We start from the raw sequence: 27079 nt of genomic DNA on the forward strand, positions 1-27079 counted from the left end.
GTGGCTGTGTCTCAGTGTTGCTGGTGTTTCGATTGCGTTTATTGTATCTTGTGGTGTCTCTCTTGTTGTGTCTTTTGTGAAATCTGTTTGTTTCTTGCACCTGTGTACGTGATTTTGTGTAGTTTAGTGTCTTTCATATTGTATTTGTACTGTTGGTTGTCTGTCTCAGGTTAGATTAGTTGGGTTAGTTAGGGTTCTTAGGTTTGGGCTGTAAGTTTGCTTTGTTTTACAATTTCTTTTCCTCTTTTTGACTACATTTTCTGTTTGGATTTGTTGTGCAGGGACATGTCGAGAAGGGCGACGCTGACACGCATGGGGAGGAGGAGCTTGGGGGCTTTGTGTGGCTGGTGTGCCACTTCCTTCCCTTTATGCTGGAGATGGGTGGGCGGGTGATACAGGGGTATCACACAGAGGCGAGGGGGCTGCGGTGGGGCAAAGTGCTCTACCACCTCCAGAGGGAGTACCATACAAGCAGGAATGAGCACCAGCTAAAGCATCGCTGGGCTGACCTGGTGGCCAGAGAGCAGGATCTGCTGGACCACCTGGGTGTGGTGATTGGTGGCCCTGTTGGTGATTATCACATTGACAAATGTGTACAGTAGAATGCTTCTGAGTGACAGTAGCAGATGTATTGATGTGCTGCATGCAATGTTTGTGGCCAGGTTGAATGCAAGCAGAACAAAGTATTAGTGCCCCAGTACTGAGATGGAGTCCACATGTCTGTACATGTTAACAATGCAGGCCTGAAGTTTGTTAAGTCATGTACGACTATCACTTAGGGCCACATGTACAAATTGGTGCTTTTGCATCAAGAAAAAATGTTTATTCCAATGCACATACCCAATTTTGCCATTCTGCAATCACATTGCGAATCACAAAACAGGGTTTGCTAGTGGAATTTAGGAAGGGGCGTTCCCTTCCTATTTGTGAGTCGCAGTCTGATGCATGACTGTTTTGTGACCGCAAGTGCTGTCACAAAACAATTGCAGTTACCACTAGTTTCAAGCTGGTGCTAACCCATTCGCAAAAGGGAAGGGGTCCTCATTGGGCCCCTTTCCCTTTGTGAATGCATGCAAAAACATTGTTTCAGAGGAAGCAGTGGTCCCACAGACCACTGTCTGCTTTAAAGATATAAAAATAAAAGTTATAATATTTGTTTTTGACATGCTTTCTGTTTACCCTTAATGAAATAAGGCTGCATTTCAATGAAGAAAATACAGCTTTATTTAAAAGCAGTCACAGACATGGTGGTCTTCTGAGCCCATGTATTCATGAGGTAGGTCATTTGCTGCCCCATTTGTGAATTGCATTTGTGAATTGCAAACAGTGTCATTGACAGTGTTGTATATCAGATTATCCTACTCGCAAATTGCGAATTGCTAAGTCTCTCAATGTGCGACTCACAAAACCTGATCTTTGTACATGTGGCCCTTAGTCACACATTTCAGGTGCTATGGCAACACCTGTACCCATGCATTCTGTCAATGATGATCAGGTGAGACACTGTCAGCATACCACATTTCACTGTCTCCGGACATCAAAGTGGGCAATCCATGTTTAGCGCTACATTGTCATCATTACACACACATGATTCTTACCAATATGTTGGCAAAAGAGGCATACCTGCCTTAGGGGACACTGCCAATGGCACATTTGTTACCTACATACAACTGTGCAACATCTGCCATGGACCACTGAACCCATGATAATTGCAGACTGAAATTGAGCCACATGTCCATCACACAGTAACTCAGTGTCCCTTGATGCACAAGCCACAATACCTGAGTCACTTGTATTGCAGTCCACTAGGGAAGTGCCATTGACATTTTCACCCAAATACAAATCATGCCATCGAGTACCATCTAAAATGGATTAGCCACATATGGTTGTAGTAGGGTTTAGCACCACATGATTGTTAGGCCCAGTGCATGTGTGCAGATGTATGGCTATCACTCACAGGAGTGTCAGTGTCAATGTGAGCTTGCAGTGGTATGTCTGTTGTACTGTCTACATGCAGGATCACCAGCTCACTCATGTAAAGTGTTACACACTGTGATATGTTGTCCACACGTATGTACAGTGATCTGACATTGAGCATATATTTCCTTTACATGTCTTACAGGTGGACCTGCCCCCTATACCATCGGAGAAGTGGCAAGATTCAGGACCCAGACGTATCCAGTAAGTGTGATAATGTCTGTCCTGTGTAGTGATTGCGGCTGTTGTGTGACTGACTCTTGTGTGTTGCACTCATTGCAAGATATGATGAGCTGGCACATGATCTGATATCTTACTAGGCTAGATGGTGAATTAGTGTTCCGTGCAAGGGTTACCCTTTCACAAGCAGAGAGTCATATCTTGGGAGTATTGTGCTGCAGAATAGCCAGCAGCATGTGAACAAGGTTATTAGTAGCCACATGTAGGCTCACATGTGACTGGAAGTGCACCAGTGTCAGTATATTGGCACTGGGTCATACCTTCATTCTCACAACATAGTGCTGCATCCGTTTCCCACACAAATGTGTGCATCCCTGTACTGTAACGTACATGTAGGACTGTATGGGTAATTGTCCCCCAGCATCTAGCCCCATAAGCTGTACTCCATTTTTGTGACACTTAACTGGTATGTAATAGGCGTGCATGAAGGTCAAGGCCAGACGTGTGCTGGCATCAATATGGGTGTTTTGGGAATTGTGTTGGCAGATAAAGTGTTGATGGTTGTCCATAACTGGACTGTAGATGTGAATGACCTATGGATACCTTATTCCTAGGTGGCAGCCCTCCTCACTAAATCCATGTATAAGTGGACATGCCTTTGTGGTTGTCCTTAACAGTTGTGATGATGTATTGCATGCCTATTACCCCTGAGGTACAGGGGTAGGGGAACAACATGTATGCAGGTAGATGTGATGGTCACAGTGTAGATGACGGTAATCTTATTCAAGCATGCATGCAAGCAAACAACAGTGACCCCTCATGATTAGCAACTGCACACCATCCTGCCAATTACATCTACCAGTCACTGGTCTTGTGTGCTTTGAAGTTGTACTCAGATGATAAAGATTAGTGGGCCTGGCCCATCTGAAGTAGTTGCTGCCTTTGCATTGTGACACATTGCACTAAATCAATGCACTTTATTTGGTCCAACTATTGTTGTGCTTTGCTGTGGTGTAAATGACATGATGGGTAGGCAGCGTTGCCATTATATTAATCAGGGACAGTGTATTTGTACTGCGATTCGGACTGCATGTGCAAATCAAGGCAGAGTGTTAGATTATCATCTGTACATGCATCATACAATGATGACACTGATGGTTGCCTGTCTCATTTTTACAGCTGCCAACATGGATGTTGCGGAAATCAGGGCGTTCCAAAAGCGGGCAGTGTGATATCACCACATCTTGGATGTTGAGTCTGGGTACCACAAGATAGCATGACGCTATCAAAGATGGCGAGCCACAGGGGAATGGTAGGCATTCAGCCAAGAGGCACCAACACTGGCCACAAAGACTGTAGCCTGCACCACTACTGCCACTATCACATCTGCCCCGCCTGCTGCACCATCACCCTTAGCACCACAGCCCACCGGACCTGTTGCAATGGACATGTCGGCAATAGGGGAACTCCAGAGGGACATGAAAAAGGTCCTAGAAAATCTGGGCAGCATACAGAAGGATGTTGACAGAAACACAAAGAGACTGAAGGCCATCAAAAAGACACTGAGGAGGGCCAGCCTCTGAACTCTTGCCTCCCTCCACCTCCAGTTCAGTCCTCTCCCTCCTCATTCCTCATCCTGTTTTGTAGTAGATTTAAGGGGTTTAGTGATAGGTTAGAGTAGGGTAGTTGTTCAGATAGGATAAGTAGGTTTGGGGTGGTTTTTCATATTATTACATGTTAGTTTGTGGGTGGGTGGGGGGCTAATGTTGGGGCTTTTGTGTATAAGAAAAATAAAACAAATGTTAAAAATATATTGTTTAGGATTAGGTAGTATATGTTTAGATTAGGATATGTTGTCCTGCATGTGTCTCGTCATATAACAGGGGTGGGGGGCAAATGTTTAGAGCGTGTTGTTAAATGTGGAAAGTAAGCTTAGCATAGGGTAGTTAGGGCCAGTTGTGGGTAATGTATAGTTAGGATAGATTAGGTTAGTATAGGTGTGTTACACAGTTTTAAGTTCAGTTCCATACATAGTTAATACAAATTTAGGTACTCCCTTACTGCATGTGTCATATGCTTGGGGCTCAGGGTCCTTGCATGAGTGTACAGTGCCAATTGTCTGTTGGCCTGTGGATTCCGTCCTGCATCCACATCCCTCTCTTGACATGTTAATTCCCACTTCCAACTGAGCTGTCACATTGGCAGCTACAACAAATTTTATATCCCAATGCATCTGCCATCCATTGTACCCACAACTCAACGTGACTATGGTTCCCATGTATTGGACAGGTAGGTGTGCTTTTTAAGCTGTAATTGTTTGGATCTTGTGACGGGATGTTGGGCACTGCAGCATGAAGTTCATGTCAACACTGCTAAACTGAGTAGTGACAATTTCAGATGAGGTCAAGTACAAACATTTCACACCAATGTTTTTTACTTGCACTCCCAGCTGACGTTATTGGCCGAGCACTCTTACATAGCCATTCCTGCTGTATGTAGTGGGTGAGACATGTATGTTTTGAAACAAATGTCACATACACAGTGACTTGCTTGTAGGGGATGTGGTGAGCATTGATGTTCATCATGTAGATACCTTGTGCGTAGATATCTGCCCACATTATTTCTGCACTCTTGTATTGACACTCTGTGGCCATAGACTTGTTACACACATCACAAATCTCCAGCAAATTTGATGTGTCACATTACACAGAGACAAAATGGTTGTGTAGGTGCTGTTTATTTTAAAGTGCAGTAGTGCAATATTTACATAGTCCAGGTCTGTGATCCCATTAGTGTAAACCATTCTATTGTGACACAACACAAGTGCAAGGTTGAGGGACACGTCATTGGACATCCTGAGGTAAAGTGTCGTTCAGTGCAGGGGAACATGAATTGCCAATGGAGTAGTGGAGACAATTGCAGTCCGTAGTGGAAAGGTTAACAGTGTGTCAGTGAAGAGTGCATGTCACCAAATGAAGCAACACTGGCATGTTGTTAAGCACAGGACAAAGGGCAATCACTGCCCATGTGGCATGGGCTGGTGCTGCCGGGTACTCCTACGGTGAAGGTGATCTGTTCCACATCTTTATCCTCTGATGTGTGTGTTGTCTCCTCTGACCTTGATGGTGGTGGTGGTGGGTTTGAGGGGACCACACACACTTCAGTGGTTGGAGAGGTGGACACCAAATTCCCAGGAGCTGCCATCTGTGGAACTATATATGGCATCACTGCAGCAAGGAGGAGCTGCTGATTAATGAGTATGGCAGCAACATCCCTGTGGTAGGCAGCCATGTCTGCCCTGAGGGAGGCCAGTTCCCTGTGCATGGCATCCTGCTTGTTGTTGTGCATGCAGCAGCAAGATTGGGAGGGCAGGTGTTGTAGCAACTCCCTCACGGCGGTGGTTAGGTCCCTCACACACTGTTGGACTCCATGCAGTAGGGATTGTGTGCCTTGTTTGGCTGCTGTCTGTTCAGCGGACGTTACATGCACATGTGCATCCCCTCAAGGCTGGCTGCCATAGTTTGCATCCCCACCCACACCTGCTTGGCCAGCTCCTGCTTTAGTCCCACTACTGTCCTCTCAAAGGTGGTCCTTGTGTAATCAGAGTCCTCAGCTGTGTTTGAACTGGCAGGTTGTACTGTTGGGGTGGTGGGTGGGTCCTCTGGGATGGCTGCTACACAAATGCTCCTCCTTGCGACTGAAGGTGGTGTCTGGAGGGTTCCCAGGAAATCTTGGAGGGTTTCCTAGCTGATGGTTGTCAGTTGGTCATCCAGGTCATCAGTGTAGCCCAGGACAGGCAGATCCACTGTAGAGCCATCGTCCTCTGCACTGAGCTATTGTACAATTAGTGTGTCTGTATTGTGGCGGTTGTGATGTGATGTCACTGACTTCCTATTGGTGGTACATTCTCATCTTGGTTTCCATGCATTGTTCCTGTCATTAATGTTTGCAGTCTCTCAGCCCTATGCACCATCTGCATGTCACATGTAGTGAAGGGAAGTTTGGGCAATTGTCTGTGTCACATCCTGTAGGTGTGGGTTCTGTCCAAATTGTGGCTTGCCACCTTCTTGTCCTCATCAACCCTCCCTCTGCTTCTATTTGCATGGTGAGGCCTTGCAATGAATGTTGGTGTGCAGATGCCAAAGCACCACACATGACAATATGGCCCTGACCCAGTCTTTCATTTTTCACATGCACCTATGCGGTGCTGAGACCTAGCACCACACCATGCATGGCATGTCCATGAGACAATGCATGTGTTACCATTGGTAGTTTCTCATGTTGATGTTTGCGTATGCATGCTACATTGCATTGCACTGATGGACCTGGCAGAGTTCCATTTCCTCTTGTGGCTGTGCGGGTGTGTTTGCCTTCCTACACACTTATGTCCTCCCCCTCAATGCAGTTGTCTTAGCACTATGATACCTGAGATGTTGCATGGTGGCATTGCAGCTATTGTGACACAGGCACAGGGGTAAACCCAGGGATGGCCAGCATGGGTATGAGATTACTGCAGTGTACATCATTATGTATGTGACAGTGCATGATGGTTATAGAGTCTATGGACATGACCAGTTGACAGGAGTTGCACTTGGATAGGGATTGATGGGGATTGATCATGCAGTCATACTGAACCCTCATTTCAAGTGTATTTGTTCCATGGGCACCTAACTGCCATTTCCTAATTGACTAGAGCACCCAGCACAGGTAGTTGTGGCAAATGTTGTCAATGGGGAATGCCGCTTGAGCCAATGGCTGGAGAATGGGCATTGTCCTCTAGTTTACATTCTGACAATACCAGCTGTCCTATGACGCCAGACCAGTTTTACATTCTACACTACCCTCCTAGTCTGCTTCAGCATTTCCACCAGCCTTGGTATGGCGGTGTATCCCCATGCAAAGTTTGTTGATGTTGTGTTGTGCTGTGCCCCTAGATGCTCCTGCACAGCACATGCACCTGGCATGGGCAGTGCAGGGAGTCTCATGCCCTGCCTCTTTGCCCTTTCCACTGCCTGATTTGAAGGGCTGATGTGCATAATGTGGTAGGCATGTGTCTCCCCCTTCTTGCACTTAACATTTTGGCTTTTTGGTCCCCTATGCAACTTTCCCTGCATATGTGTTGTTTCCTGGTAGTCTGCACTGTCCTGTCCTGCGATACCAGTGACAATTTCCTCCAGGATGATGTCTGCAACCATCTCCTCCATCTCGCCTAGGTCCTCTTGAGGTGCTGAACTCCCACCTCCGGTCAGCAGTGCTGCCTTCCTGTTCCTTTCCATTTTCTCCTTTGTCCTCCGCTTGCAGTCATGCCAGCATTTCTTGCATTCAGTGACAGTTCTTCTGACCTCTGCCACTCTGTTAATCTTGTCCACAATCTGTTGCCAAATTGCCTCTCTCCTTCCAATTGGCAATTTAGAGGTGATGAAGAGTTGATGCTGGTGCTCCTTCACCTCTCTGACCAGTATTTCATGCTCTTCTGCGCTGAAGCAACACTTCCTCTTCTTTTTGTCTCTCCTGGTTCTTGCCTGTGTGGTCCTGGCGGGTTCATGGTTGTCTGGGGTCTCCCTGGTGTCTCTCCTGGCTTTGTGGATCCATCTTGCCTTTCCTTTGCACTGTTTGCTCCGATTGCGTTGCTTTTTGATGCTATTGTGGGCAAAAATGGCGCATTTCCGTTTTGCGACGTGTTTACATGTCTTAAACAGGATTAGAGTCATTTTTCCTGTGTTAACGTCATTTTGCCTTACGACAAGGCACAACGGTTAGTGTCAGGAGAACTGACTCTAACCTCTTCTTAGTGCCACCCGGCGTCAAAGTAGAAATATGATGCATGGGTGTCATTAAGAAATGGCGCTAGACAGCGCTAATCTTCAAAAAGTATAAATCTGTCCCTAAGCTTCTTGAAAGCACTGTCTTCATAAAAACGCACGATGGTCCAATCCTTCACCAGCTGTGCACTTAAAGTCTGGTACTCTATCCCACCTGCCATTTGTTATAACACCCTCTCTTACAGAGTTAAAAAAAAATAAGTTAAGCAACTCCTTTTTAACTCTCATTTCCCCTCCTCCAGAATAAACATCTGCTGGTAAACTGCTCCAGTAATCTTTCTGTAGGACTGACTGAGTGGTTCAAGTGGACTGTTCCTCCAGCTGTTATAGCTGGTAGAGAAGGAGCAGCCCCATCTCTGATGAAAAGTGAACGAAGAAAAATGGGGGGGTGGTCATTACGAACTTGACGGAAGAAATGGAAGACCGCCGCAAGAGCACCCGTCAACATCGGGTCAAGATGGCGGAAACACGTACGCTGTTTTACAAACTACTCAGTGCTCATTGACATAAAACAGCCATTTTCTGAAACCGACACGACAATCGACGACTGAAAAGAGGCAGTTCCAGCACCGCCAGCCCAACAAAAATCCTCCCACCAGATTACGAACCACAAATCACGACAGTGGTTCCTCCGTGGTGGAAAATCATTGGTGGTGTGATCGGCTGGGGTCGACACTCACTTCACTAAGAAAGCCACACTGCACTGGATAGTTTGAAAAGCCCGCACCTGACACACATCCACACACCCGAAACACCTACGCACTCCACTATTTAACACACCCCCACACAATCCATTGCTTACCAAACGCCACGCGACTACAGCGAGCACCCCAATGACCACATCAATCATACATATCGCTACTCACAATCTCATCATACACCCCACAATTGCACAACCCACACATCACACACCACCTGCACACAAGACCCTTCGTCTTCCGCAAGTCATTCACAGTCTAGCACCTACACCCCACCACACACCAAGCACTGCACCCGTACACCCACAACACTCCCTCACACCCACCACACTACCATGTCACGTCAAAAACACCCCCGCTTCAGTGACTAGGAGTAAAGGGTCATGGTGGATGAAATCGTATGGGTTAAGCCACACCTGTTTGGAGCACAGGTCTAGCGGACCTCGATAACCAGGAAGATGGCATTTTGGCAAAGAATAGTCGACAGGCTGAATTCTGTTGGCAGCTACCCACGCACAAGGGAGGACATCAGGAAGAGGTTCCCTGGCCGCCAGGCACCAGTTAGTGGTCCACAAGACCGGTGGTGGACCCCTCAACTCCTCCCCCTGCTTTCACAGCTTGGGATAAGAAGGTCTTGAACATCCTGTGGGCCTGACAGGAACACTTGGAGGAGTGGAGTCTGGTAAGTACCCACACATGCATGTCACTATATTGTCTTGCCCTGCATGCTCCCACACCACTCAAACCCATCCCAATTAGCCCTTCATCCACCACACCCAAGTCCAAATTACCTAATAATCATTGTGTGCATATCACCACTCCACTGCACTCATCGCACTCCATTGCACTTGGGAATGGAACCTGTCCCACTTCCCAATCACATCACTGCAACCCCCAGAATACAACAGTCCAACTCAAAGGAAAAATAGATATAGCACAAATTCTCACTTGTCAGGCATGAATAACTAACTCAATGTGAACACCATCTATTGGTTACCTGTGTGAAACAGGAAATGGCAATGACAGCAATGTAAACGCCTAATACAGCAATAGCTATGGCCCCAGTTTCATGGCAACATTGCAATGAGTCCTTCTCACTAATTGTAACCCCAGGATTGGTGAGTCAGTTTGCTGAATTGATACACATGTGGAAGAGGCAGAGAGAGGGCAAAGTCCATATCAAAATCAAAATCACAATGTGGATGACATCTTGTATTGTTCTGTTGCAAAGTGTGCCATCCATCTTGGTTTTTTGTGTCTCATGACTCATCCGTGTCTCACAATCACACATACCTCACAGTTACAAAGTCTGAAAGAGGCCGAAGAAATTACTACATATATTAATTTACAAAACACATCCCTGAACCTGAGCCATGAGTTGACTGAATGCCAATATTCACAAGTCCAAACTACATGTGGGTTTGTTTGGCAAACTTGGAGGAGGGTGTGGTCCATCATGCTTAATCATCCAAGGTACTACTTGCCTTAGAAGTCAGTGCCATTTGCAAAATCACCAATAATGCCAGGCACAATGGACGCCAACAACTGTTGAACGACGAATGCTGGTAATGTTACCAAATCTTCTCCAAGGATCTCCAGAGTGCACTCATGTCCCCCCACATGTGCTCCAGCTGAGGTGCCAGCAGTTTGTGAAGTGTCCATGTGGTGACCAATGGCTGCCAGCTCAACTTATGGCAGCTCATACTCCGCTTTACGTACTAGAGGCACCCTCATCAAGCATGTATGCGAATGGGCTCTCACCGAGAACAGCAAGAGTTTAGTGTCATGTGTTAGTGTATGTCGCCTTGTGAGACACAACTTGAGGGCACACTCCAACTGACATCAGTTGCAGGTGATAACTGGCTGAACACATTCCAGTTCCGGACTGAATTTCAATGACCAGTTGCAATGCTTGTCTCCCAGCCGTTGTGCTCCAAAGTACAGCATCATCCTTTGCCTACAGAGTTGTCCTGGTGGAACTACTTTCTGTCCCGTTTGTCTTGTAGGTGCAGCCATTGTGTCGTGCTCGATTTCCAGAGCTATATCCCAGCCACACATTAGAAGGTGATGTCGTATCTCCAGTTGGAGTTCTGAAAAATGGTGTCTATGGCTCTCGATGTTAGGCCAGGTACTGAGGTGTGGTCGTGTATGTAATGGCCTCCAATGGCCTAATGTAAACGCATTCTCCCAGTAGCACTGTGTGAGTTAAATAGTTCCACGCTGGAATCAGGGAGTTGTGCATAACCATTTGCACTTAAAAGGGACATGATTTTGCCTTCTGACCTCAGAGGCATGGGTCCTTTGCTCACAGGCACAGATGTACGCACCACATATTTTAGCAGCAGTTGGGCCTTGAGTCTGTTACACTTTTGAAGGTGCACGTTTGCAGTACCATTTTGAGGCCAATCATCAGCAATTGCAGTCTACTATGTGGTAGCTGTATTGACATTCCACCAACAGGTGGACATCTGGGAATCTTTGGCGACTATTCATGCCAACCTAACTCAACAACTCACACTATAAAAGCGTATTTCACTCCCATTCAAGGTCACCTGATAGCAGCTGTGATCAAAGGGACTGTGACTCCCTTCAGATAGTAAGCTTATTTTACTATAGAGAAGTTACACGCCCTATTTAAGCACAGTTGCATCCATAACTTCGTGTGGCTCGCAGTTGTTTCCCTTTGACTGCCGCACAGGCAGGCCTCCTCCATGCCATTGTAACAATTCCATGACAGAGGGATGTTCCCACACCTTGTGAATGTCAGTATCAAGTGGTCTTACAGAGCTGCCTACATGACCCACAGAATGTAGACAGTTGTTCAAAAGTGCTATATATTTCAACCCGTGCGACTTGCATTGCACGACTCAGATTTGTGCTACACTGAGGTATTGGTGTGGCATGCAACAATGTAATGCCTGGAGGATCACATTGCACTCACAGTTTGCACTATACGCCTCCACATCAGCCAGCCAGGTGGGTGTGTGTTGTAGCTTGTGTGTGTGTGATGGCCATTCTGTGTATGATGTGTTTGGGCATGTGTGTTTGTGGCTGTGTGTAAAACTGGAAGTCTCTGTGTGGTTACGTATGTCTCTGCCTTGCCTCCCGTTTCCCGCTGGTATGTGTTGTGTGCATACATACTTATGCATTTCGAAATGTTACAGGTGGCTGTGTGTACTTACGGTTGGTGTCGTAGTGCGCATCACCTCTGCTGATTCTGGTGTCCCTGAACAAGCAGGAGCAGAGGGAATTGTGTAGTTCCGGTTCAATGTTGACTCTGGACTAGTGTGGCTTTCCGAAGGCGTGTGTCTTCTTTCAATATGTTGGTTTACTCCTGGGTTCAGGTGGTGGTGCGACCGCGGCAGAAACATTGGCAATGTGCAACTTCATGATCTGTCCTGCGGTAACATGGCCTCCTCTGGCCTGCAGATGGCCACCTTAGTCTGTGGCGGCATGTCCATAGTGGCAGTGCCACCGGCACATTGCCTGTCTTCCATGTAGACTCCCACCATGTTCAGAAGTTGGCGATCTTCTCCGCCATCCTGTTGGCGGTATGTCCACCACCTCCGATCTGGCGGTCTTGGCACTGCCAAGTTCCTAATGAGTCCCATACTCTGTGGCAGGCAAACCTATCAGGAGAGATTAAGGGGGGCAAGGAATCTTTTTCAGCTACAACATACGGTCCATCAACCATCCAAGAACGTGGGATGGGTACAGAAGAAGAGGACACGAGCATTGCAAAATATATTTAATCACTAGAACAGACAGTCCACCAACCAACTCCAGTGTCCCTTCTCTATATCCTATGCCAACACATCCATCTGCCCATTCATCCATGAGTGGTCAGCTCCCTCCTTTATCCCTGACACCTTCTTCCACCCTTGTAGTATCGTAAGATGTCAGCTGGAGTTTGCTGGTCTTGAGTGCCTGACAGAAAGCCATTCTTAATGCCACATTCATCACACTCCTACCATGCTCTCATCGGTCAAATAGAATCACAGTTTGCAGTCCGGTTCAACCACGTGGCATGCCTAATATGCTCCTTGGAAGCAGCAATGTAGCCTCATAACTGTGAACAACTGTGAACCACTGTTCACAACATAATTATCATTTCATCTCATTACTAATTTCCTTACTTTCATGCCATAGGTTTTAGGAACTTGAGTCTCCCGCGTGAGGCTGAGGAAGTTTGGGCAGAGGTGATCACTGTGTGTATTGATTGCCAGTGGTGGTGTGATGAGTCAAACATAAAGGACTTGTTGGTGGTCATGAAATGACTGAAAATGTTCTCTTTTTCCCTGATCCTCTCATTTTTGTGACAACTTTCCCTGTGGTCATCCTCCTCTCATTCATTTTATCTAGTCAGGACAGTGCCGTGAACTTAGTTACATTATTTCTAGAGAACCATGTCTCACATGCTTTTTCTGAAGTGCTTTTTTACTCAATTTTCATTCCATCCACTCCTTGTCATACACATTTTACGTTGAACATTTTTGTTACCCATCCATAACTGCGCATGGTATTTCATGTGCTGTTTAAAAAGGATAAGTATAAGCCGGCATCATGGCTGTCTCATTACAGCCACGATGCAAGTTTATGGGTGGGGAGTGATTTCTTAGCAGCTTACACATGCGCGTGGGTAAACATGACCCAACTAGCATGTTCCTTGTATGAAATTACCGCTCCACAGGCTTCCACGTACCACATATACATAAAGCATACAGAGCTATGCATAACTATCACGTCACACGAAGAGTATCTGAATATATAAAGGGCAAAAAAGAGAAGGGTATAATGGGCATTGGCATTTACTAGATGTGAGGGATTCTGTATGGGTGTGTGAAGCAATGACGAACGAAGTGAGAATGCTGAGTCTTAACTTTTGTAATTGTGGCGTGGTTATTTTTCTGGGTCGTAAATCTTAAACTCAGAGTTGGTTTTGGCAGCCTCGAGCAGGACTCGGAGGCAAACTCACTTCTGGAACAAACATCACGTGCAAGGCTGTTGCCTCCTGCTTGCTGCCTGAGAATAAGAGCTCTAAATAATTTTGTGTGATGACGAGGTAATATGTGGGGTGTCTGTCAATACTGTTACCCATAAAATATTCACACAACAGTAAGCATGCTTGAATGAAATGAGCCTTTAAGGTATATGGATGTTCTCATGGGATTACAACTACAGTCCTACCGATGGGTATATGAGTGTTATTGAATGTATCGACAGTTGTCTTTCAGGAATAAAATAGAAATGTGTAAGCATGAACTCCAATGTTCTAAAACTATTCACAATATTGTTTTGGACATAGAGAAATAAGTTCAACGTAGGGAACATGAATGTGGACGGAAGTTAGAAGACATATTCAGAGAGGTAGAGAAAGGTATGGGAGATGAAGGAACAGGCGACTAGTGGACAGAGGAAGGGAAATAAAGAGACCAGCAGGTATTGAGAACAGTATAGAAATGAGTAGAAGAAATACGGAGAAAGAGGAAAGTGACTAGAACTGAAGCTACAGGGGAGATTAATGTAAATAAACAAGCAAAGGAGAATATCATGACACGTTGATACCGAGAGAAGTATGCAGGGAAGAGGGAACAGGTGGCAAGAGAGATGAGAGAAAGGAGGGAACAAGGTAATGTATGCAGTGGTACTTAACTGGCCTTGCAAATATATTCTTCAGAATGGACAGGCCATTAAGCGTGCATTGATGACCAACACGTAATAAGGGTGGGTAGAACATATTGTTTGGATTCCCCGCCAGGCAAGGCAGCTCTTGAATAGGCTGGACTATCACAGAGGGTTTCACCACACAGACTACACATCGTTTCAAATGTTCCAGATCAAAGGGGACCACAATGTTTGACTTCTCCTCCGTGAAGTTTTCCCTCATTTTCAAATATTTATGGTCCCTTATGAAGGTGAAAAGGTGGTCATGTTCCTGCCTGTAGCTCGGACCTATAACTTGGAAAGTGGCCTTTAACGGCTGATACAGCTTTCAGCAGCAGGATATAATTCTGTATTACAGCACTGACAAAACGATTTTGAGATCATGAACTATGTCTTGGCCATTAAGTAATGTACAAATAAATCAAACCATTAGAATTATGACTGGAGTTTAAACATTGGGGTGGATAAGCGCCTTAATAAATCATTCTGGAGTGATTTCTAGTATCAAAGGATTTCAAGTACGATTAGTCATTTTCTTTCTTAAATAGAAACATACTAGCACAGATGAGACAAAAAAATCCTCAAAAACTGCTGGCATCCTTGTTGCACTGTCCTGTAGTATAACACAAAAGTATGGAGTCCCCCTGTAAAATGCGTTGAGGGGCCCCATAGACACTAAATGTGTCACAGATGCTTATCTTCCTGAGGCTGAATCGCCCGTCCCTCCAAATGGTGCCCCCACCCTTCCGCCACAGGTCTTTAATTTGTGAGTTATGCTCCTGGCACTTTTGTTTTTACTTATATACTACAAGGCAGTTTGGAAGGGGAAATTCATGGCACCAAAACCGTCAGTATATTTTACCATTTAGCCAGACCTAAAATACGTAGGCCTTCTCTATAGAATCGTACAGCAATCCTTGGAGGAAAATGTGAGTAGTACCAAGACAGGCACATCATGAGGGGTCGAGTCAAGCGTTCCCATCACTTTCCTTCCACTCTGATACAGACAAGTTTAAATAGATAGGAACATTTTTAAAACAATTATATTAAAGCTCAAGAAGTTAAAAGAGCAAAAGTCAACTTCTTGCATACTAGCACATGGGATAAACCATTCATTGATAGAAGAACTAGTAAAACCTCAGCTGTTCACAAGACAGAATTTATAAACTTAACAAATTCTCCATAGAGGAAGCTATTAAATGTATTTGAGGAAGATGCAATCGTTAAGCTCAGAGTAGAAATATAAATGATGAAATCCAAGAAGTATACAAGAAATAGGCGTCGTAAAAAATTAGAGAGCAAACTCCTCCCTCTTAAAGCAAATATCACAGGCTGAAATATCTCACTTAAGTAAATATTAGGGATAAAATAACCTGCTCACAGGAAAAACAAATAATGCCTGCCGATTTTCCCTTAAGATAATACTGAAGGAGCCAAAGAACTCAACCAAATAGAAGTGATATTGTCCGTTATAAAATCACAGACACCTAAAAGAAGACACATGTTGTTCCTTCAGGAGAGTAGCTATTGTAAAACAAAAAAAATAAAGCCACACCCCACTCATCTTAACAATAAGAAATAGTCACAAAAATGAACTCCTACCTAATGAACACCTACCAAAAATAGAGGATTAATATTCTGACAAAATCCATGAACAGGTTATTAGGATCAACAGGTAACACTCAACAGCAAATACCAAGATTTCAATTTTCCAGTGCACGTTCCCATTTCTAGGTATGCGTCTTCTACCAGAATACATTTGGGGGCAGATTTAAGAAAAGTTGTGCTGCATCCAATAGAGCGTCACTTTTTTTGCGCCTGTTAGCGCCCCCCCTAATGCCACCATGTGTGCACCGTATTTAAGATTTGGCGCACCATAGCGGTATATAGGGAACTAGCATCAACATTTTTGACACTAGTTTGGCTCTTTGCAGGATTAACGTAAAAAATGTTGACTCTAATCCTGCAAAGCACGTTGAGGCCCATTTTAAATAATGGTGTGTCTCCTTTCAATGCCTGCTCTGTGCAGGTGTCAGAAATGCCACAAAAAATGGCACAAAGAAATCTTTTTGATTTCTTTGTGCCATTTTTGCGCCCCCCCCCATAATGACGGAACACCCCCCTTGCATACATTATGCCTGATGAAGGCATAATGTGGAGCAAGGGGTTATACAGTGGCGCAATGCATGCTTTGCGCCACTTTGTAAATCTGGCGCAATGATTTTGGCCTCGTTGGGCTACATTAGCCCAAAACAAAGATGCAAATGTGGCGCAAGGAGGCGATATGCACTCTTAAATCTGGGCCTTAGCACAGTGAGCTATGTAGTAAACTAAACTTGCTTCAGGAGATGAGCTGTTAAGTGAACATATACAATCATAGTCTCAATGGTAAAAGGAAGGAGCTGCTGCTGTTTCCATGATCAATAACAAGTCAAATTCAAAACTCATTTTAGGCTGTCAACCACATCTTAAAGTTAGTCACGCCAGGGGGAGAATTAATAGTGCATTGGAAAATGAAATATTTAGCTTTTATTCATGCTTTCAAGATGAAGCAATTGAAAGTCAAGCAGAAATAGAAAGATCCCTTAAAAACAAAAGGGAAATGGTATTAAAAGAATGTGGGGTAAACAGAAGAAAATAAGGAAACTCATATACCAGATGACATGGTAATCTAGATGAAAAGGGTACAAACAGCTAATGCCACCATTTGATACATTTAGCGATTTGAGAAGGACACCTTTGACAGAATTCGCCTATTATTTATCAAAGAGGCACATTCAAGCCTTAAACATAGAGTAGTACCGTATGATATATCTTTTCGGACTCATATATTTGGGCCTTGAAAAAGTCTTGTTGACGAAACACGTGTTGGCTGTTGCATCTTTGGACTTATGACGTCATTCCTCTTCATGAACTATTTAAAGGAACAATAAAGAACTGACTCCTCATACTTACTGTGAACTGTTATTTCCAATGACCAAGAAGATTACAAACTACCATTGGTGTGCCCTAGTTGGATATTAATATGTTACAAGGTTTCTTTTGATTTCTCAATTGACACATTTGCATTCGTGGTGGCTGTTTGCTCACTAGTGTTGGCACCCACCAAAGTACCATTACTTATTGGTACACGCCAGTTGCTGTATTTTACTTTACTGAAATAATGTGGAGGTGCAAACCTATTACACAGCCACCCTCTTTGTTTTGCTTGTATGTTCAGCAATGGGCAAGCTCAGATGCACTCCAACCCCAATAATGTTAGTGGACATCTGCTACTGGGCAGGGTCCTGTGCGTTTCAGGTGTGCAGCTAATGGCTTTTGGCATTGTACTAAATACACAAAGGGGGGGAGGGAGGGGGACCGGGAGGTTATGTGGTCCAGTGTACTATCTCCCAGCTATAGTAGTATAAACAAATGTACACTGTTCCAAGTATGCTCTAATGACCTAGGAGACCTAAAATCTCAGGAGCAAGAGCCCTCAAGCATCACAATGGATGACTAGCATCATCATCGGGAAATGCTCCACGCCAGGCCGGCACTGCAACGCCTGACGGGCTCCCCGAAAAAGGGGGGCTCTAAGCCGTACTGTTCTGATAGTGACTGGTGGGTTCAAACTATACAAACAGAAGATGCCTGTATTCAGGCACCAGTACATGTAGGAGAGAACAGAAAAATATGTACTTAAAATTGGTTATTCATCTCGTAATAGACATCATAATTTTAATCAGTACAAAAGGATGAAGACCAAGATTAAAAACAGGCAGGAAAGTAACTAAATGAGTTATAATGCTCAATTACTCTCAAAGAGCAGCAAACCACAGAGGACTATAATTATTATAGTACCTCTAAACCAGGGTCGTCATGTTTCGCGTCTTACGGTCCAGCTGGATCCAATGACGCTTCATCAGGACCAAAAACAAAAGATTTAATCAACTCTTCTCCAAAATAAAGAAAAAAACTTAATTTAGGGTTTAGAAAAACCGGTCACTTACATTTAAGTCAACTGGCTATGTCAGAGTCAGGTCGCCCTAGAAAACAAAAAGGTTAAAAGAAACACACACCAACAATACCCAAAATGTGGTTAAAGAGGTGTAAAAGTGAAATGCATATGTGATGGGTCATTGAAAGAGTAGAATGAGTCAGGCTTACCATCCCCAAGTCGGGAACAGGCTCCTTGGGAGGCACGTTTCTGGACTCAAATTAACACTGTGCGCAATAAACGAGAAATTATCAACATACTTGTGCTTTAACAAAGATTATCTGTATCAAAAGTTTAATCTGTCACGTATTAGGCTTTTAAATTTCAAAAACCCAGAAAAAAACACACACCGTAGTAAGAAAGAGACAATGGGCCTGATTCTAACTTTGGAGGACGGTGTTAAACCGTCCCAAAAGTGGCGGATATACCACCTACCGTATTACGAGTCCATTATATCCTATGGAACTCGTAATACGGTAGGTGGTATATCCGCCACTTTTGGGACGGTTTAACACCGTCCTCCAAAGTTAGAATCAGGCCCAATATGTATTACAGAAAGTCTCACCGATAAAACCACATCAATGTGTATACATAACTCATATGTCGAGGCTTATCAACCGGCATTATTCAGCGAGGGACAGAATGTGGAAATAACAACAGCATCCAGCCCATGCACCTGCACCCAAACACAGCAGACAGACACCTCCTATCACCACTCCCTCTTCCTCCACTCCCAAACCGTCACCCTCTTCCCGTCCCAGTGTCCCTAAGAAGTTTTTCCTCACCAACATTGACCTATTCCCTACCCCTCCCCCTGTCCTTCACCTCGGGCCAGGGTGGCCAGAACCCAGTCCAGCACCTCAGCCACCCAGTCCATGGCCACTGTGGTTTCTGCACCAACTGCAGGAGTGAGAGGCTCCAAGGAGGCATCCGTCAGCCCAGCCATTGTGCCAGCAGCACCTGCCAAGGCCAAGAAGGGTCCGCCACCTTGCAAGGGCAAGAAGGGGACACCAGCCAGCAAGGGGAAGGAGGCACCACCAGCCAGCAAGGGCAAGAAAAAGACACCAACTGGCAGAAGCAAGGAGGCACCACCATCTGCCAAGGGCAGGAAGGGGCACACAACACCAGCCATGGCACTTCAGCCGTCCAAGGCTGCAAGTGAAGGCCTGGAGGCTACCACCACCGCCACCTGCACTGCGGCCAGCACCGCCAACTGCACCGCAGCTGGCACCACCACATGCACCACCGCCAGCAGCACCACTCCCAGCAGAAGCAGCCCCAGTGGGCAGCCATCCGAGGCTGCAGGTGAAGGCCTGGAGGCTACCACCACCTCTGCCAGCACAGCCACCTGCACCGCGGGCAACACCGCCTCCTGCACCGCGGCCAGCACCGCCACATGCACTGACACCAGCAGCACCACTGCTAGCAGCAGCAGCCCCAGTGGGCAGCCGTCCGATGCTGCAGGTGAAGGCCTAGAGGCTACCACCACCACTGCCAGCACCGCCACCTGCAACGCAACTGGCATCCACTGAGCAGCCGTCACCGCCGGCGAGCAGTGTGCAGTGGTGACTACATGGGCTGAAGTGCGTCCTGGCCCCTGCAACATCTATCGGTGTGACACACTGGTGAGAGACTGTGACCTTGCCCCATCCAGGATGAAGCACACTGGGCACAAGGCCCCCTTCAGAACCAGTGGAAGAAGGCATCCACTCAGCCCATATTTGCCAGGATGAAGCACACTGGGTACAAGGCCCCCTCCAGAACCAGTGGAAGAAGGCATCCACTCAGCTCCTCCTTGCCAGGATGAAGCACACTGTGGACAAGGCCCCCCTCCAGAAACAGTGGAAGAAGGCATCCACTCAGCCCCTCCTTGCCAGGATGAAGCACACTGAGCACAAGGCCCCCTCCAGAACCAGTGGAAGAAGGCCTCCACTCAGCTCCTCCTTGCCAGGATGAAGCACACTGGGCACAAAGCCCCCTCCAGAACCAGTGGAAGAATGCATCCACTTGAGAGACTGTGGCTTTGCATTTCCCAGGGCCAAGCAGTGGGCAAACCACCAACTAGAGAGACTGTGGCTTTGCATTCCCCAGGACCAAGCAGTGGGCAAACCACCCACTAGAGAGACTGTGGCTTTGCACTCCCCAGGACCAAGCAGAGGCCATGGAGCCCCCTCCAGGCCAGTGCCATTGTTCCATCTTCTGGCTGAGGTGCCCCCCATTCCCCATCCCCCTGAGTTGCTTGTGTGTTTTCGACTTGATGCCCCTGCAGTGTTCTTTCCCTATTGAGACAGAAGTCAAGTGTGGCCTTTGCCTATCTTTTATGGCCCAATGGGCCACGGACATTTTGGAGTGGGCATTGTCCTTCCTCTTGTATATATTGTACATACTGTTTATTGCTTTAAGAACGTATTTTTCTAAATTTATGATATTACACTCAATTTAATCAATTCCTTTTGTCCTTGCGTTATTCCTGAGGGTTATGTGGTGTATATGTAATGTTGTTGCATATGTTTGTGTGTATGGTGTTGGGGGTGGGGGTGTTGCGTGTTGCAGGTGTGTGTCACTCTCTTTTTCCTCCCCCCCCTCTCTTGTGGGCTAGGTGCAGTACTTACCATGGTCGTCTTTGCTGGCGCACGTGTTCCTGGTGTATGAGAAGGTACATGGGCATTGGAAAAAAGTGCAGCTTGGGCTCCATGGCGTAGTGGTTCTTCTTTGAGTGTCGAGAGGTGAGTTATTTCCCTTCAGTGTTCTGTTTCCGCCATGCTTTTGATGGTGTTGCTCCCGCCCCGGAAAAGCTGTCAGATAGGCGTGTTGTAATGCTGTGGGTGTAACATTGTCTTCCGCCTGGCTGTTGGCGGTTACCGCTGCAGTGTTTGTTGCTACCGCCGTGGCGGTCGGTGTGTGAAAGTGGCTGTTTGTGTTGGAGGTTTCCGCCGTGGTCATGATTCCATTTTTGTTACCGCCGGCCTGTTGGCAGCGTTAAAGCCACTTTATCAATGACTGCCAGGGTTGTAATGAGGGCCTAAATATTTAGAAGGGTCCCAGAGATGATTAGGAGAAGCCTTCCCTTTTCAATCCAAAAGAGATAATGCCAAAACAGCACTCAATCCTGCCACCTATTCCTGCCAAGTGTTCAGCAGTTTACTCTCATTGACCTTTTCCTGAGGCAAGCCATTGTCCACTAAGTCAGGGTCATTATGCCTTCCAGCCAAGTATATATATGTTAGCTCTGGAGGTGTGATGCGTGGAAGAACCTGTTCTAAGAGGTTCTGACTCTGTCAACCTAAAGTACGCATTTGCCAAGTTGCTTTTCTGCTCAAGTTATCACAAATCTCACTTCATCATTAATTCAGATTTTTAAAACAAAGAGAAAATAATGTTGGAGCATATATGTAGCCTTTTCCTAAGCAGAAGTGGAAAATAAAGGTTTAACCCCACCTCTGCCTATTAGAATATGGTCCAGCAAGGCCTATCAAGCAAAAAAGCTTTTGGCATGTATTTCACTGTGCACCCCTACATGTAGTGTGCCCTGTTTTTTAATATTAGCACTGTGACCTTTGGCCATCAAAAGCACACATTAGTTGTGACTTATATTTGTGTACATGGCAAAGATAGTTTTACCTATCATGTGTCTTTACAGTACATTCAAACTGCAGCCCAGTCAGAGCACAGTAGTGCACCTGGCAGAAATGTATTTTGACATATATGTGGGTGGTGAAAATATACACTGCATCCCACTTATGACATTTAAGTTTCCATTGCATAGGTGCACTTAAGGCACCATTTACAGGGGACGTAGATGGAAGTTAAATAGGCCAAACAGGGACTTCCAGTGTACAGCACATGATTTAGAGTTCAAGCATAGTCAATTTAGTATGTATCATGTAGCAGTAGTAATGTTCATAGAGTCCCAAAGCCAGCAAAAGTAGGATCCAGAAAAAGACAAGACATCATGGGCCAGATGTAGCAAAACGCCAATTTGCGACTTGCGAATTGCGAGTCCCTGCGACTCGCAATTTGCAACTCGCAAATTGGTATGCAGAACGGTGTCTCAGACACAGTCTGCGAGTCGCTATGGGGTCGCAATGACCCACCTCATTAACATTAATGAGGTGGGTCGCAAATTGCAGCCCCATAGCGAGTCTAGGCACTCGCAAACATGGAGGCCTGCTGTAGTCAGCAGACCTCCATGTTCGTGACTGCTTTTAAATAAAGCATTTTTTTTTTTTTAAGTGTACCCCGTTTTCCTTAAAGGAAAACGAGCTGCACTTAAAAAAAAAAACGAAACCTTTAGTTTCGGTATTTTTTCAGGGCAGGGAGTGGTCCCTTGGACCACTCCCTGCCCTGAAAAAATATTTGTGGGTCCATTCACAAAGGGACCCCTTCCAATTTGCGAGTGGGTTACCATCCACTTCAAGTGGATGGTAACTGCAACTCCATTTGCGACCGCATATGCGGTCGCAAATGGAATTGCATTCCACTCGGAACACCCCTTCCTATTTGCGATTCTGAAATGCATATTGCGCGTCGGTCCCGACTCGCAATATGCATTTCTGAATAGCAAAGAGGCTTTTGCGCCTCGCAAACGCCGATTTTCGCCGTTTGCGAGGCGCAAACCCTTTGCTACATCTGGCCCCTTGTTTGACAAAGCGGAAAAGGCAAATTTGCTACACTGGAAGTACCCAGGAAAAGGAAACAATGTTGCTATCTGCCTTAAACCATCTTTAAATTGAGTTAAAACAACCCTATAAATATGATTCATTTATGTGACTGAATATGTTAGGAAATCTCCTTCTCAAACTTAATGCCAACAATCATTTTGGCCTCAATATGAATCTTATTCAACATGACACACCCTATGGCCTTCCAATTACATACCCAGTCATAAAATACATCAGGAAATTCTTTGGCTGGATTGACATCCAAATGTCTCAGCATTCACTCTTTCGCAGGAAACAGAATACAAAATACTGATTCCAATATCTCAGACTTTCTACCTGCAAAACTTGTCCATTCTTTTAACAATCCTTCATTTAGGGAGGGTGTATGAGACCTCCAGTTGGATTATGCCCCTTCTGTTCCACCATCTCTGTTTTAGAGAAGGAACTTTGGATCCTTAATTTAGCATCCCCCCGAGTCGAGGAGCATGCAGTCGACCATGCCAAACACAGAGCTCCATTACAGATGTCTTTATTCCTCAGCATATGATCACACACTGCCCTCTGAATTATGTCAAAACCGTTAATAACCACACCTTAACACCTCCCAGCAAGTTTAATAATTCCTCTGTTGAGTCCACCTAGAACCGTAAGAGTCTTAGCGCACATAGACCCTCATTACAACCCTGGCGGTCGGTGTTAAAGCGCTGGTAATACCGTCAACAGGCAGGCGGCAAAAAAAAAGGGAATCACGACCATGGCGGAAACCGCCAACACAGCCAGCCACTTTAAAACTCCGACCCCCACGGCGGTAAAAACAAACACTGTGGCTTTAACCGCCTACAGACAGGCGGAGGACAATGTACCGCCTACTGTATTACAAGGCACCAATCCGCCAGCTTTTCCGGGGCGGTACCAACACCATCAAAAGCAGAGCAGAAACAGTACACAGAAGAGAAACCACTCACCTCTCGACACCCAACAAGTAACCAGGATGCCATGGAGCCCGAGTTACAGGTGCTACCAATGTTGGTTTACCTCCTCTTCTAACAGGAACATCAAAGACAGCGGCGACGACCATGGTGAGTACTGCATCCAGCAGACAGGGGATGGGGGAGGAAAAAGAGAGTGACACACACATGCAAAACGCAACACCCCCACCTTCTGCCCCAACACCATACACACAAATACATGCAGCAACATTACATATACACCCCGTAACCCTCTGGAAGAATGCAAGGACAAAAGGAAATTAGTGTAATCATCGAAAATTCAGATATGGAAACAGGTCTGTAACAGATCATTATATACAAAAATGTACAGCAACTACACAAATCCGGATAGTGTTCCATTCATTGTCCATTGACCAGTGGTCCCAAAATGCATGGGCGAAGCCCACACATGATACCTGCCTCAAAACGGAGAGAACACTGCTAGGGCATCAGGTCGAAAAAAACCAGGCACCTCAGGGGAAAGGGGAGGGGGGCACATCAGCCGGATGATGGGACGACACCACTACTCCTCGAGGGGGCTCCATGCCCACTGTTTGGTCCTGGGGAGTGCAAAGCCACAGTATCTCCAGTGGATGCTGTTCTCCACTGGTTCTGTAGGGGGCTTGGTCCCCAGAGTGCTTCATCCTGCTAAGGACTGGGGTAGTGGATGCTGTTCCCCACTGGTTCTGGAGGGGGATTGGTTCCCAGAGTGCTTCATCCTGCCAAGGACTGGGGTAGTGGATGCTGTTCTCCACTGGTTCTGGAGGGGGCATGATGCCCAGAGTGCTTCATCCTGCCAAGGACTGTGGTAGTGGATGCTGTTCTCCACTGGTTCTGGAGGGGGCTTGGTGCCCAGAGTGCTTCATCCTGCCAAGGACTGAGGTAGTGGATGCTGTTCTCCACTGGTTCTGGAGGGGGCTCGGTGCCCAGAGTGCTTAATCCTGCCAAGGACTGGGGTAGTGGATGCTGTTCTCCACTGGTTTTGGAGGGGGCTTGGTGCCCAGAGTGCTTCATCCTGCTACGGACTGGGGTAGTGGATGCTGTTCTCCACTGGTTCTGGAGAGGGCTTGGTGCCCAGAGAGCGTCACATGGTGTGTGGCAGTTCCCATTCCCGCACCTGGGTGTCAGAGCCACGAGATTTCCTGGGAACAGGTAGCATGATACTCCATGGAGACAGAGACACACTCCACCCTGCGGCGAGATAGCCTGCCAACTACAGGTCCTGCCAGTGCTGGTTGTGGTGCCTCATGTATGCTGTGCAGGGTCCAGGACGTCTCCTGCAGCCTCGGACGACAGCCCACTGGGGATGATGGTCATGTCGGCTGTGGTGGCACAGTCTGAGTACGTCGCAGGGCAGGTGGCGGTGGTTGCGGCAGTGTCAGCGGCGGAGATGCTGGTAGTGGTGCATGTGTCAGCACCTGTGGAGGGAGACACCAGGATATCTCCTGCAGCCTCTGATGGCTGCCCACTGGGGATGATGCTGGGGACTGTAGCAGAGGCAGCAGACGTGCAGGTGGGCGTGCAGGTGCGGTGCAGGTGGCTGTGGTTACGGCGGTGGCCACCACCGCACTGGTTGCTGTTCTGTCCTGCAAAAGGGGTGTCACCAGTCCCTCAGCCTGAGGTTCCGTGCCCTGAGCTGACTTCCATTTAGCCTTGTGTCCCTTCCCCACCTTGGAAGTCGCTACTGGGACCTTTGCACTGTCCTCTTTTATCTTGGAGGAGGCCTTGCTGCTTGGTTGGTGCAGCTTTTCCCTATGGCATGGTGTCCCCTTCTTCACCTTGGCAGGTGGCAGAATAGTGTGATCCTTGGACTCACTAGGTTGCACACTGGCACCCCTGATGGGTGAGGCCCACAATGTTACAGGACTTGCAGGGACCACAGTGCTCGAGGATTTCGTGGCTGAGGTGTTGGGCTGGGATCTGGACATCCTAGCCCTAGGGGAAGGATGGGGGGAGGTGTAGGGAAAAGGTCAAAGTTAGAGAGGAAATTATTTTTAGACACACTTGGACAGGAAGATGGAGGGGGTTTGGGAGTGGAGGAAGAGGTAGTGGTTGTAGGAGGTGTACGTCTGCTGAATTTGGGTGAGGGTGCATGGGCTAGAGGCTGTTGTGAAGTGGATGGCTGTTGAGTGGGTGTGTGCCAGCGTTTGTGTACTTTGGGAGGAGGGCTCACAGACACACTGGGAGAGGACACAGGGTACGTGTGAATGGTAATGGGGCTGGTCATTTCATGTGAGCGGTGCATGGTGATGGGCGTGCTGGTGATGGAGGTAGTGTCTGAGGATGTAGTGCATGCAGGTGTGAGTGGAGACGAGACTGGGAGGGAGGAGGAGGACGTGGAGGAGGGGGACACAGTGGAGGCAGTGGATGTTGGTGTGTCTGCATGGGCATGGTGCTTGTGTGAGTGCCTCTGGGATGTCTGGTACTTATGTTTGCCATGTCCACTCTTGTGTGTTGATGATTGTGCATGCTGGTCTGATGGTGTGCTTGGGATAGGCTGAGGTATAGGGGATTGGGTCTGAGTAGTGGAAGTTGGAGGGGGGAGGCTGGACACAGGGACAATGGCTGCCATCAGGGCTGAGGCCAGAGCCTGAAATGCTCTCTGTTGGGCTGCCACGCCAGAATGAATGCCCTCCAGGTATGCATTTGTTTGCTGCAAATGCCTCTTTACACCCTGGATGGCATTCAAAATGGTTGATTGCCCAACAGTGAGGGATCTCAGGAGGTCAATAGCATCCTCACTGAGGGCAGCAGGGCTGACTGGAGCAGGGCCTGAGGTGCCTGGGGCAAAGGAGATGCCCACCCTCCTGGGTGAGGCAGGCACGGGAAACTCAATGAGAGGCTGCTGGGAGGGAGGTGCTTGTGGGGGGGGGGGGGTGGCAGTTGTACCTGTTGTTGCAGTGGGCGCAGAGGTGCCTGCCACCACAAGGGAGCTCCCATCAGAGGAGGAGTCGCTGTCGCTGGTGTCTCCTCCTGTCCCCGTCGTGGAGCTCCCCTCGCCCTCCGTCCCACTGGTGCCTTCGGACTCCGTACATTCACCCTCCAGGGCCATGTGGGTTGCAGCTCCCTCCTGCTCCTGTGCCACTGCTTCTCCGCCAGATGATGCTAA

This window comes from Pleurodeles waltl, chromosome 2_2 (genome assembly GCF_031143425.1).
Source record: "Pleurodeles waltl isolate 20211129_DDA chromosome 2_2, aPleWal1.hap1.20221129, whole genome shotgun sequence".
Taxonomy (NCBI): domain Eukaryota; kingdom Metazoa; phylum Chordata; class Amphibia; order Caudata; family Salamandridae; genus Pleurodeles; species Pleurodeles waltl.